The sequence below is a fragment of the Podarcis gaigeae genome, assembly GCF_964106915.1.
Source record: "Podarcis gaigeae genome assembly, chromosome: 1".
In the NCBI taxonomy this organism is placed as follows: Eukaryota; Metazoa; Chordata; class Lepidosauria; order Squamata; family Lacertidae; genus Podarcis; species Podarcis gaigeae.
The window spans coordinates 87,629,703-87,643,120 of NC_139678.1; the positions used below are offsets into that span (position 1 = coordinate 87,629,703).

Sequence of the window (13,418 nt, forward strand, 5' to 3'; positions counted from 1 at the left end):
AGGAATAAAAAAATGGTTTGGGAGACTGTGATATGTATCAGTTCTGTTTCCAGATTTAGAGACAGAAAATTCAAATATACTATTTTCCTGCAAGCTCAATAAAAATGTTTTCTATTTGTTTTATTGTTGTTTATAATCATTTTATAGCACACTACACTGAAAATCTGAATCAGGTTATATATACATATGTTCCTGCTGTACCTTTACGCGGCACTTCCACATACATACAGGTAAAGAAAGGTCCATTAGGTCCAGTTGCTGATGACTCTGGGGTTGTGGCGCTCATCTTGCTTTATTGGCCGAGGGAGCTGGCGTACAGTTTCCAGGTCATGTGGCCAGCATGACTAAGCCGCTTCTGGTGAACCAGAGCAGCGCGCAGAAATGCTGTTTACCTTCCCACTAGAGTGGTACCTATTTATCTACTTGCACTTTGACGTGCTTTTGAACTGCTAGGTTGGCAGGAGCAGGGACCAAGCAACGGGAGCTCACCCCGTTGCAGGGATTTGAACCGCTGACCTTCTGATCGGCAAGCCCTAGGCTCTGTGGTTTAGTCCACAGCGCCACCCGTGTCCCACTTCCACATACATACATACATACATACATACATACATAATTTCAGTGCTTTTTTCCTTAAAAAATGTTTAGGGGTACTCTCATTTTGACTCAAGAAAATCACCATTTTATAGTTCAACTCGGGGAAAATACAGTAAATGTGCAAAATTCACAAAATGTTTAGGGGTATGTGTACCCCTGCGTCCCCCCCAGAAAAAAGAACTGCATAATTTTATTTGTATGCCACCTTTCCATAGTTCAAACCATGCTCAAGGCAGCTTACAACATGAAAATACATAACTACAACATAACAATCGTAGTCATAAACAATAAATGAAATATTTAGAAATACACAACCAAACTGAACAATTTCAACATAAATCACAAGAACTAAAATACAGAAAACCAACAGCAACAACCTCCCGATGAGAAACCTCCAAACAACACCCCACACGTCTAAGCACACCAGAGATGTAGCCCATCAGGGGGGCTTACTTCTGAGTTAGCATGTACAGTTAGCATTGTGCTGAAGTGGGGATTTTGGATGGCCCTTCTTTTCATGCCCTTGTAATGCTGTGACAACAAGCGGTCTAAGCGCTGCAAATACACCCTGAGCTAAAGAAGTGCTGGCCTTGAAGACTGGGCGGGTGGGAGAGAGATTTTTTTAAAAAAAATCAACTAGGACTGTACACACAGGCCTAATCTTGGATTCTTTGCCAGACCAGCCTCTGTGAGAAATCTTTAACCATTTTCCTGCTGGTATTTGATTGGGGAAGCAGCATTCAGCAATTACCTGGGGGAGCAGCTAAGTAGGAACAGCCTGTTCTTTGGTAGAAAGCAACTTCTGGGGCTCTCTTTTAATAACAACAACAACCAACAACAACTGAGCAATATTGAATAAATTGCAAGGCATTTATAAATGGAGGGAATTTAAAAATGCAAACAAACAGGGAAATCACTGTCTCCAATGTAAGAACAGAAGAAGAGCCCTGCTGCGTCAGATTGAAGGTCTGTCAAGTCCACCATCCTGTATGAACAGTGGCCAACCAGATACCTGTGAGAGGCCTCAAGTACTACCTGAGCACAAGAGCATTCTCCTTCCCTGTAGTTTCCAGCAACTGGTATTCAGAGACATACATCCTCTGACAGCCGAGGTAGAACAGAGCTGAACATAGTCCTGTTATCAGAAAATGAGGTGGACCACTTAGTCCAATGATTTTGGGTGCATTGGGCTTGAGCCTAAGTTCCAGCCAGGCACTAAGACAAGCAACGTGGCTGAAAATTGCACTATAGTGCTCTACCAATTAGGGATCTTAGAACAGGCAAATATAGTGACCAGCTGCAACAGAGGACAAACATCCAGCACTTTTAATACTTAAAGGGAATTTCACATTGTCATTTGAGCTGCTGAAATTCCCTATTCTACACAACTACAAAGGCTGTAAGAGCCTTTTCCTCTGTTGCAGCTGAGCACTCTGTGAACAAAACTGTTTTTGGGGTGGACATTTGCCCACATGCGCTGCACCCCCTCTCATGGTGGCTACTCTTGTTTCTGAAGTGGTCACTGCCAGCACCGTTAAATGTCTGCATATCAATAAACCCGGGCAAGATCCTAAGGTCAGGCTGGGAGCCGGAGGCCTTGCAGATATTGGACAGCAGCTCCCACAAGTTGCAGCCCCACACAGCCAGTGGCAATAGGAGCTGTATTCTAGCAACATCTGAAGGCCCAGAAGTTCCCCACTTCTCACTTAAGGTTTTACATTTACATTGTACTCGGTGACATTCTCACACAGACTGTTTCGTGAACCCATCCCTTTACAGTGCCACCAAGCCACAGGCATGAAGGAAGTCTGACTTACGACATAGCCCGTGTGAAACCTGGGCTGTTTCTGGGGGAGCAGATGTACCGAGCTGCTCCAGCTCGCTACCTGGCGGATATCCACTACGTGGAATACCGCAGACTATTTACCGCGGCTAGGCTGAATGTTCTTGACTCGGCGGTTCTGAAGGGAAGATATGGAGGAGTCCCATATGACCAGAGATTATGCCATTGTGCATTGGGTGAGGTAGAATCCACAGAGCACATTTTAATGAGCTGTCCCTTCTACAACGATTTAAGACAGTATCTTATAACCCCATACTTACCCCAGCTTAGTCCCCGACAAAGAGGAAAGCAGACAGCATATCTGCTAAATAAGTCTTCTAGGAAAACAACTTTGTCAGTGGCTAAATTCCTTTTCCTGGCACTCAAGCGTCGGAAACGTACAATTGAATGCCTTGATGTGGGTTATCTGTGAGAGGTTTAGTGCTGTGGCCCTACCTTATTCATGTACCCCTATGATGTTTTAGTTCATAATTCTGTATTGTGTTTTATTTCTGTGTTTTATTTCTGACTATCGGTCGAATAAAGGAAATTGATTGATTGGTCTGACTTACGGAGGCTATGGCTTCTGACATTTGACATTGCCCTGGCTGGTCCTCCTGCAAGAGAAGTGTATGTGAGAGAGTTCAGACCAGGACATTTTGTCTTCCTGTTATTTCTGTTGCTGTGCTAGCTAACCCCTGATGACCCCAGGATACCAAATGCTAAATTCAGAACTTGGCATGAAGCCAAGGAATCAGCACAAGAACTTGAACCCGGCTGCTTTATCCTGTGCTCTTTTTGAGACCCAATGTGAATAGTAGATGGAAAACCCATGTCCAGTTTAGCCCATCACAGCCTCTTTCCACAACTTCCCCCATAAAGATGTTGGGCAAACCTCTGTTGCTGTTTGTTGGCTCATTCCATACTTTTTATGGTGTGCCACTTTGTATAGGACCATGCATGGACAATACCACCATAGCCACCTAGCATTGTCAACCAGTGATGTTTTACTGGTCCACCCAAGAATGAAGTCAGCAACCATTATTATTAAACTGAACTTGGATTAAACAGGCCTTCAATAGAAGCCTATCCTCTGTAATATAGGACATGTGGCTGTCCTACTGTATAATCCACCAGTTCTGCTCAGGATTCCACTGTTCCGACTGCACCTCATCTAGTTCTCCACAAAATACTCTCAGCATTAAAAAATTATAATCAGAAATTGAGAGCTGGAGGGACAAACTGAAGAGAAGTGATTTGATTGTCCAATTGTTAAGTCATCCCTGAGGGCAATATTAACAGATGGTGGGGTTATATTAAACTCTGCTTCTATTGACTAAGTATTAGGTATATTCCTATGACCATTTTTGAGGATCCGCAAATTTCAGTCTTGATAACCAGCTAAAGGTTGAGGTCACGAAGCCACCAGGTGGGGGAGGGGCGTGCTGTTGTCTACCACACCGTGAAGTCATGGACAGTCTCCTGATCACCACCCAACTCAAAGCTTGAGAGAAGATCTGGAATTTATCCACTTCCAAGGCACTCGGAGCACTGCAAAAGCACAATGTGACACACTGGTGAACCTCAGCCCCCTTGCTCTCTGAGCTTCGAAGTTGGAGAAGCAGCCTTCTCCAACATGGTGCCCTTCAGATGTTGTCAGACTGCAGCTCCCATCAGCCACAGCAAGTCTGGCCAATGGCGATTATGATGGCAGCTACATCTGGAGGGCCACAGGTTTCCATGCTCTGCTTCCTTCAAGGTCTCCATGACCTTGGCATCGGGGTGTTACTTGCATTAGCAGGTGCTGCTGAGACCTTGGCATACAAGAGGAAGAAAATCTATCTCTTGTCTCTGATGAAATAAAGTAAGGGTCATGGGGTTGGGGAAGCATGCAAGCCAGAGAGGATGAAGACTGGCTTTATATGGCTCTGCTCACCTACCAGCTGGATAAAGAGGACACATAACTGTAGATTGCCCTGGAGACTGAAAGTCAGGTCAGACTGATTAAGTCACTTAACTGCTAACTTGTTTGTGAGTATAAACAGCTAGGAGAGAAAGGATGTGGAAGGCAAAGGATAGCAAATCACTGGTGAATTAAGTGAATTTGTGTAGTGTACAAGAGCAATCATATATCTGCCCTTGTTTTTATCTGGGGTGTATGATTGCATGTACGGTATGTGAAATAAAGTCAGAGGTCAGCCTACATAGTTTCTCAAAGAGTAGTTGTCATATTAAAACGGTGGTGTGTCTTCACCGGTACATGCAGAAATTGGAATTCTGGCCAATTTATGAACTTGTTGAAATGTATTGGAGGATTGCCATGCCCACCCCACATACCAATTTGCTTATGTGAAACCTCAGCATGGATTCAAATAGCAATGTGGGCTAGAGACATTCTGCTTTTGACCCACATTTCTGCATATGGGGAAATGTTTGAAGGTGCAGTGCACGTATTATCGTAGTGCTACCTGACAGATTAAAGCATAGCAAAATTAGGCCTTAGGGACGCGGGTGGCGCTATGGGTTAAACCATTCTGCCACTTGGGCTTGCCAATCGAAATGTCCACGGTTCGAATCCTTGCAACAGGGTGAGCTCCAGTTCTTCAGTCGCAGCTCCTGCCAACCTAGCAGTTCAAAAGCATGTCAAAGTGCAAGTAGATAAATAGGTACCACTATGGGAAGGTAAATGGCATTTCCGTGTGCTGCTCTGGTTTTGCCAGAAGTGGCTTAGTCATGCTGGCCACATGACCCGGAAAAACTGTCAGCAGAAGTGGACAAACACCAGCTCCCTCGGCCTGTAAAGTGAGATGAGCGCCACAACCCCAGAGTCGTTTGTGACTGGACTTACCGGTAATTGTCAGGGGTCCCTTTACCTTTAAGTTAGGACTTGCATTATACCACTAACTCCAGCACTGCCCTGCAAAGGACCAAACTAGAGAGAAACAGCAATATATTCTTACAGCCACACACCTCCCCTGTTTACAACTGAAGCCTGGGACAATTTGTGTGAAAGGGTAAGTTCTTACCTCACTTTGCTCTGTGATTTGAAGCATTTTCCACTTGGTGCAGCTCACATCTGATATAGGAGAAGTGCTCAGAAATGAAAAGTGCCTGTATCAATGGAGTTAGGAACAACTGTTCCTCACAGAACAGAACCCATGGAACAGAAACGGGTAGCCTAATATGGTATGACACACTATTGGTTCTTCAGGGATTAAAGTGGGGACATGAAAGAGAAGCCGAGTTCACTAAAAGAGCTACTGTCTCCTGAAAGGAAGCCCCTTCAGTTTATACTTCAAGATGGCTGCTGGTCTTTCCTACAACACTTGAGCGGAGAGGTAAGCGTGCTACTAGAGGGCTACTTGGGCTTGCTTTCCTTCCCCACCATTGTGCTCTTTTATTAATCGTACAAACTGTAAAATGTGGGTACTGCCATGGTATTATTGGCTTGAATCAAGAGTTGGCCTTGTTATTTCAAGTCTCGCTGAGTGAGAATTTGCAAAGCCTGCAGCTATTCAGGCCTCAGAATTACAGGAAACAAAAAAGAGAGGGAGGAAACTTTGGAGAAAACTGCACACAACGAGCCTTGCTGCCCTTTTGACTCCAATCAAGCCAGGTTATGCAAGCCCAATAGCTTCCCTCTTTCCGTCTTTCTCCATCAACCCTATTCTGCCCAAAGCCCTGAGCCATGCCAATCTATTGTTATCGTTTTGTTTGTTTGTTTTTAAGTCATGCGGGATGCTCTGAGACTTCAGACCTGAGGCCTCTCTTCCCTTGAGAAAATGTACAGCAGAGGCGCCACTCTGATAATTTGCACCACAATTTCTTAACTTGGAACCTGTGGTTTATCTTTTAATTGCCGAAAAACAGACTAATAAAGCACGGCTCATTAAATGTCCCAGTATTGTGAGATAGTACAGCTAGGTCCCCCTGTTAAGTCTTTTCAGGGAAGTTTTTAAAAAAGAAAGACACCGTCGTATTTAAAAGTTTACAAGACACGTGACGCTATCTGGTTTTGCATAAGGACTTTTTGGGTTCCTGAAATATAAACAAAGCAATTAAAGGGGCCTACAGAGAATGGCATTGTTCTGAGACGTGGGTTACTAGGAGCCATTAACTGTTTCTCCAAAACTCAACCTTTGGAGTAAAGGAGACACTCTTGTTGGATGTGGCTGAAGTTCTGCATAACAAGAGATGTAACTAAGTGAGCACAACTCACCCTTCCCAGCATGCACTGCGTTTTACAGGAAATCGAGAAGAGACTTTAGTGTGTGTGCTTTGTGTGTGTTTGCTTTTTTGAGTACACTAATTTGGAAGGGAGAAAGAGGGTATCTCAGTCATTTCTGGAAAGCTGTCATCTGGCACTACTCTGGCAGTTTAAAAGTAATTATTATCACAAGTAGAGATTATTTACTATGTTGCTAATTGCTTGGAGTGCCTATGGCAGAAATGTGCCTCATAAATGTTCAAAGTACATTATCACCAACTAATTAATTAATGCCAAATCATACCTTACATGGAACCGTGGTACAACAAACAACAGCAGAGGGAGAGAGAAATCTTGATTAACTGATTATTTTATATGACGAAATACATTTTCATATATCTAGACACTAATATATATGTTAACTCCATGGGCTCATTTCTGTGGATCAGTGGGGAGGCTTAGAGTTGGCTGGGAAACATGTGGGAAACCCATGGCCTGCAACAGAGGGCTTCTCCACACTTAGCCTTTGCCCTGCTCTTCCCGGGTACAGGTTTGTGCTTAACACTTAGTCTGAGTGTTATTGTTGGGTTCTTTGCCCCAAGGTTTTCCCATGAAAACCTGCTCTTTTAAGCTGAAATGAAGCAAATGTCCATTCAGGTTTTCCACTGACTGCCATTTGCTCTGATTGAGCTTTAAAGAGCAGGTTTCCACCGGGAAAGCTCCAGAGCGAAAACAAGGCTGCTCAGACACGGAGCTTTAAACTACAGACTGTGCCTGGGAAGAGAGGAGGAAAGGGGAGTGTGGATAAGCCCTAAGCTTCTGCTTGCTCCTCCTGTCCCACAGGTACTTTGCTTGGCAGCTGCTTATGCAGAGGGCTGAATGCTAAAGGGCTCTCAGCCAGTGGATCATCACCAAAACTGAGCGGTTTTCCTCTTCTACAAACAATGCCAGAACACCTGCAGCTGTTGATAGCACACAAAAAGATCACCGCCACTCGGCTGACAACTTGGCAGTGGGTAGCTATCACGTCGCCAGCTCAAACCACAGCAGCATCAGTGAAACTCAGAAGGTTCACAAAAAGCTGTAGCTGCATCAGAATCAAATACTGTAGACTTGAGAAAGTTATCACTGTAAGAAACATCTTAATGAGAAGGGGGCTGGCCAGATGGTTTGTGTAGATTAGTTCTACTAGGATTTGTCTTAAATAAATAAAAAAGTTGTTCTTAGGGCATTGGTTTTCTGTTTTTTATTTGATTGACTGGTTGGGTTGCCCCCGTGAGGTGGTGAACATCAGCTGTCTGGATTGCAGCTCTTGGTTCCCCACAGGGTGAGAGTCTGTTGGTGGGTAAAGGCTTAATCTCCCTTGATGAGAGATGAGAAGAGGGACATTGCATTGCCCCAGCTGAGAGATGCATGGGATTTTTTGGGGAGGGGTGCTTTTCAGTTATTGTTGGGTTATTATTCAGTGGACATATCTTTCTGTACATGATTATTGTTTGGTGAATGAGTGTTTAAAACACATTAAGTATGTGGGTATCTTCCACAGCTCCTCTCAGCACTTCAGGCCATGAGACCTGTGGATATAGGGCAGTATATAATTAAATAATAATAATAATAATAATAATAATAATAATAATAATAATAATTTTAAAGCAACCATCTATGAGGTGTTTTATCCATCAGTGAGTTTTGCTTAACCTTTTATGGTAAGCAATATTTGCAGTCTCTCATATTTTATCAGTCGAATGCCCCAGCCATTGAAGCTTCTACATCCTTACATATGTACAGACACAAACACCCTGTGTGATATCCACCCTGCATAATTATATGTTTTCTCATTCTGAATGTTTCCACTGAGGGTTCAGGCATGAGAAGTAGAATCAGAGTTACGAACATTACAATGCTTTGAATAAGGAAACTAATATTTTCCTCACATAGCATTTGCCCAAGGGACCCACTTCATCAGCACTAGAAGCAGATTTTATTATATTGCAATGTCCTGTATTGGGAGGAGGGCAAGGAGGAAATCTCACAATTTTTTATATTAACCAAATATTCCTGCAATGTGGTTTTGATTTTTTGTTAATTTTAACTCTTGGAAGCATCTCGCTGGTATGTGACGGCTTTTACAGCAACACAGCTTAGTGAATTTTTAATATACGATGCTTTTTGTCAGGGTTTTATATAATAGAAAAGATGCAGAGATATGTGGCACTTCCAAGTTTGCTGCACATATATAGGGATGGATTCAACTAAATAGGTGCACCAGTGTGAGCCAGCACAGTGAGTCCCACTAGTGAGATGGGTCTTCCCCCCCATGCCCCCCCTCAATTAGCTCTGAAGGTTCTGGAAAATCTTAAGAACAGGATGCAGGGGGAGGAGAGGGGAGATTGTTCCATTGGGCAAACTCAAATGCTTGTGCTGACAGAATTATTAGAAGAGCACAACACTGAATTTTCTCCCTGTATCAGAGAACCAAAGAATTTCATGGATTGAAAGAAGTTCCTCCGTATTTTCACATTTTAGTTTCTTGATAGCATAAGCACCGGCTGCAGGAGGCCAGGACTCTTTGGGAACCTCAGTCTTCTTTCTTTCTTTCTTTCTTTCTTTCTTTCTTTCTTTCTTTCTTTCTTTTTTTTCTTTCTTTCGGGCCGGGGGGCCCTCATGGTTGATGCAGAACCCTGAGCTGGGCACGGAGTGACCTCTGGATGTTGCACGACGTCACATGCATGATGTCAGGATGTCGCGTCAGGCCCCCTCAATGTTCTTTGGAAGATGCTGCCTCTGCTTGATTGTACACTCACTTGATGCACAAGTTTGAGTAATCTGAGGCAAGTGTACGGCAAGAGGGATCGGAGGCTGTGTTGAATAAAGGTCTTGCCACCTTCTGCAAGAGCAACATACGCAACAGAATCCTAGTTTGGACCAAATATTTGGAAATGGTTTGTATTCTGCAACTCTTGTAATTATAATAATAATCCAGCATCAGGTCCTAAAAGTGTTGCTTGCTAAGCACATGCACCAACTGCCCCTGTTTTCTGGATGTCCCAATAGCAGCAGAAACTAATCTGTTTATGCACACAGGTCTCTCCTCCTCCAGATGTCTACCAAGAAGATGTGTCACAACCAACTGTCCAAAAACTATTACAAAATGGGACAAGATGCACCTCAGTTCACCACATGGACTGTGTAGTTTTATCCGCACTTCCACCATGGGCCAAGCTGTAACTACATCAGATGAGGTGTACAAGCCCTGAAGGCAGGCCTGCATACCTTGTTACCCACCACTAGCTATATCTGGAAGTCCGCCATGGGCGTGACAAACCTCCGGCTTATGTAGTGAAGAAACAAAAGGATTGCCAAGCAACTGACAGACCACAATAGATGGTTCATGGCCTGGGTCTGGGTTTAGTCAGCCACAAGGTGTGTAAACTTACTCTGAGGCATAATACAAGTCTCTGTGTAAAGATTTCAAAGTAGAAAACAGTATGATTGGGGCAAATTGGGGCATTGGAAAGGGAGGGGATTAATGTGTTGCCTGAAAAGGCATTAAATTAAGCCAGTTGGAATCCCTTGAAATGCCCACATGGCTTAAATATAAGGACAAAGCCACTAACATTGGTTTTCTGTCAGGCCAAAAACATGTGTCCAGGTGTCCTGTTTTGCAGAGGACAGAGAAGGGCTTATAGAGGATAGTCCAATATTTGAAGGGCCATCAGAGAACAATCCTCTATTTGAAGGAGTCCTCTTTGAAGAGTGTCCTTCAAAGTCAGATTTAAAGAGAAATAGACTTAAGCAAAGAGAAGTGGTGGGCCTTGAAGTTTCCCATCAACATTTCACACCTGGACAGCAGACTAAGCAGGTACACATGTATTATCTGGCCACTGTCTTCTCCACTATGGTGAGATGAATTGTGTTGCTAGTTAAATTATAGTACTCATTTTTATATTTGAAGTTATCCATAAAATAAGCCTGTACACGTTTTTATGTAAATCGGTACCCTCTTTTGTCTTTTTTTTTGGGGGGGGGTGACATAGGCTGAAATCTGTTGTTGTTAGCAAAAAAATAGAGGCATAGATTTATTGGGATGAAACAAGGAGAAGAGGTCAAGAGACCTCAGGCTTAGAAGGACAGAAAGAGCAGGGTAAGCAATTCATATAAATACATTCATCTGGAGAAAAGAAAGCCTGTATTGGTGGAGACTGCCAAGCTGGTCATGAGCCTAAAATATCAGAGCCTGCGCTGCAGTTCAGCATCTTGTAAAGAAGACGACAAGACCTTGTTTTAAACTCTACGATGCTCCGAAGCGTGGGAATGTGCAGGGGAAAGTTCACAGTGATAAAGAAACAGGCAGGAGTTTGAACTGTCCTCCCAAGTCAGTTTGCCAACACACATTGCAGAGCAAACCCTTTTACGACCGCCTCCTCCGAACAGGTTTTGATCATGTTAATAAAGAGCCTTCTGCATAGGTCAAGGACAGGAGAGAGGATAATATCAAACGGGAACCATTCCCAGGGGATTCAATTACAAAGTTGCACCAGCAGCTTCCTGGAATCATCTTGGCAAGGCTTCTGGGAAAGACAACACCCCACCCTAGCAGCCCCAATAACCAAAGAACAGGCATGAAGTGGGGGAGGGGAGGAGGAGAGGTTGGTTACTGTGTTTGGCGCAAAGCATAGTAAATAGGACTCTTGGAGATACACGAAATGTGCCAGTTCCCTGCTCTTCCCAAATCCCCCCTCCCTGCCCTCCTGATCCCCTGCATGAGCCAAGGAATGGAGGCAGGAGCCAAAACCAGATCGGTTCCAGTAAACAGGCTGCTGCTTCCATAACTTTGGGAATAAGCAAAGCCACCGTTAAGGGCAAGTTTCCAACCAGAGGCAAGAAGCTATTGACTGAGCAGTGGAGCAGGCTGAACAGGGAAGCAGTCACGAGCGATTCTAGTTCAAGGAGGCAAATATCTGGTGTGATTGCAATAGTGGTGGGATCAAGCAATCCTTCGTCCCACCCACCCCACTCTTTGACAGAACCCCACCTTCTGTTTCTGCCTAGCTCAGAGTCATGTCTAATACCTCAGTCCACCCCTTAACAATGAACCACCTGTTGGTTGGTGTCATTTCTACCAACACCCACAACATTCTTCCCTGTCCCCTTTCCACCCAATGAACTCTATATCACATGGCTTCTTTGGGACTACAGTGGTACCTCGGGGTACATACGCTTCAGGTTACAGACTCCGCTAACCCAGAAATAGTGCTTCAGGTTAAGAACTTTGCTTCAGGATGAGAACAGAAATTGGGCTCTGGCAGTGCTGCAGCAGCAGGAGGCCCCATTAGCTAAAGTGGTGCTTCAGGTTAAGAACAGTTTCAGGTTAAGTACGGACCTCCGGAACGAATTAAGTACTTAACCCGGGGTACCACTGTATTCTGTTGATACGATGTCAATGGTGCCCACCTCTTCCACTTCCCACTGTGCTTCATCTCCAACTTGCTTCTGCCAGATAAATGGCAATGATGCTGGTTTCAGGAAGGTGGCTTCATGGTCCTGACTCACCACACAAGGCCACTAATGCACATCTGTCCACAGCAGTTTCCCCATCCTATGCCTTGGGGTTTCTTTTGCTTCTGCCATTAACAACTATTTTCTGATATTCTCCCCACTCCCCTAGTCACCTTCTCTGCATCCTTTAAACGGTTCCAAACCTTTGCAGCCTCTTCGCCCACAGTTCAGCCATCATTACAGGTTGGATAGCTTTAACACTTGTTGTTCTTGGGTCTTTCCAATTCTACATGTTGTCTTTGGAATTGTTCCAGAGTTAGAAACAACATTGGCAGCTGCTGGGAGCTTTCTGTATTTATGCTACAAGTTAGCATCCCCAAGATATCCTTCCTATGCCCATATCCTCTTGCCCAATAATTCTATCCCCTCATCCCCATGTTTGCCTAGAGTTGAGGTAGGCCCCATCCAGCAGCTGTTCAAATGACTTCTGTTTTCCTAAAGCAAGCTTACAAAGCTAGAAATTCTGATTTAGTGCTGTTTGTCTGTTTTTATTTGGTAGCTCTGTGAGGTCTGGCCTCTTGTGTGTGCCCACCGTTGCTTCTGCTGTGATAACGCAGGCTTCCTGTGTGCTGTTGGCTATGTGACTCTTGATCACCCACAGAATTATAAAAATAGAAGGAAGATCTCCAGAAGGCACCTAGTGAGAGGCAAAGGATAACATATCTCAGGGAATCCGAAGGTAGATTTTAAGCCCAAAATGGATGTGATCTTGCAGCAGCAGCAGCAGCAGCAGCAGCAGAAGAAGAAGAAGAAGAAGAAGAAGAAGAGTAGTAGTAGTTTGTATTTGATATCCTGCTTTATCACTACCCGAAGGATTCTCAAAGCAGCTAACATTCTCCTTTCCCTTCCTCCCCCACAACAAACACTCTGTGAGGTGAGTGGGGCTGAGAGACTTCAGAGAAGTGTGACTAATCCAAGGTCACCCAGCAGCTGCATGTGGAGGAGCAGGGACGCAAACCCGGTTCCCCAGATAACGAGTCTACTGCTCTTAACCACTATACCACACTGGCTCTAAAAATTGGCAACAATGGTAGTGGCACTTTTCTGCCACTGGTGGAGGCAGTGGAGCAGGTGGGTCATCCATGGGCATGCTGCCTGGGGGGCTTCCGCTATCTGAGGCATCAAACTCACCCTGTCTAATGGCTGGGCCAGCTCTACTTCAAAGAATCATTCAATCCTTCCCCTGTTGTTTTTACTCTTTTTGCCTCTTCAGGAGTGAGAGGAACTGCCTGATAG

The 13,418-nt window shown here is 44.3% G+C and overlaps 1 long non-coding RNA gene across 1 annotated transcript in view; it reads right to left on the reverse strand.

Annotated features, from left to right (window-relative positions):
* Window positions 1-13,418, reverse strand: part of LOC310825462 — a 369,060-nt gene that overhangs the window by 230,710 nt on the left and 124,932 nt on the right. The gene's annotated exons all lie outside the window — the stretch shown is intronic.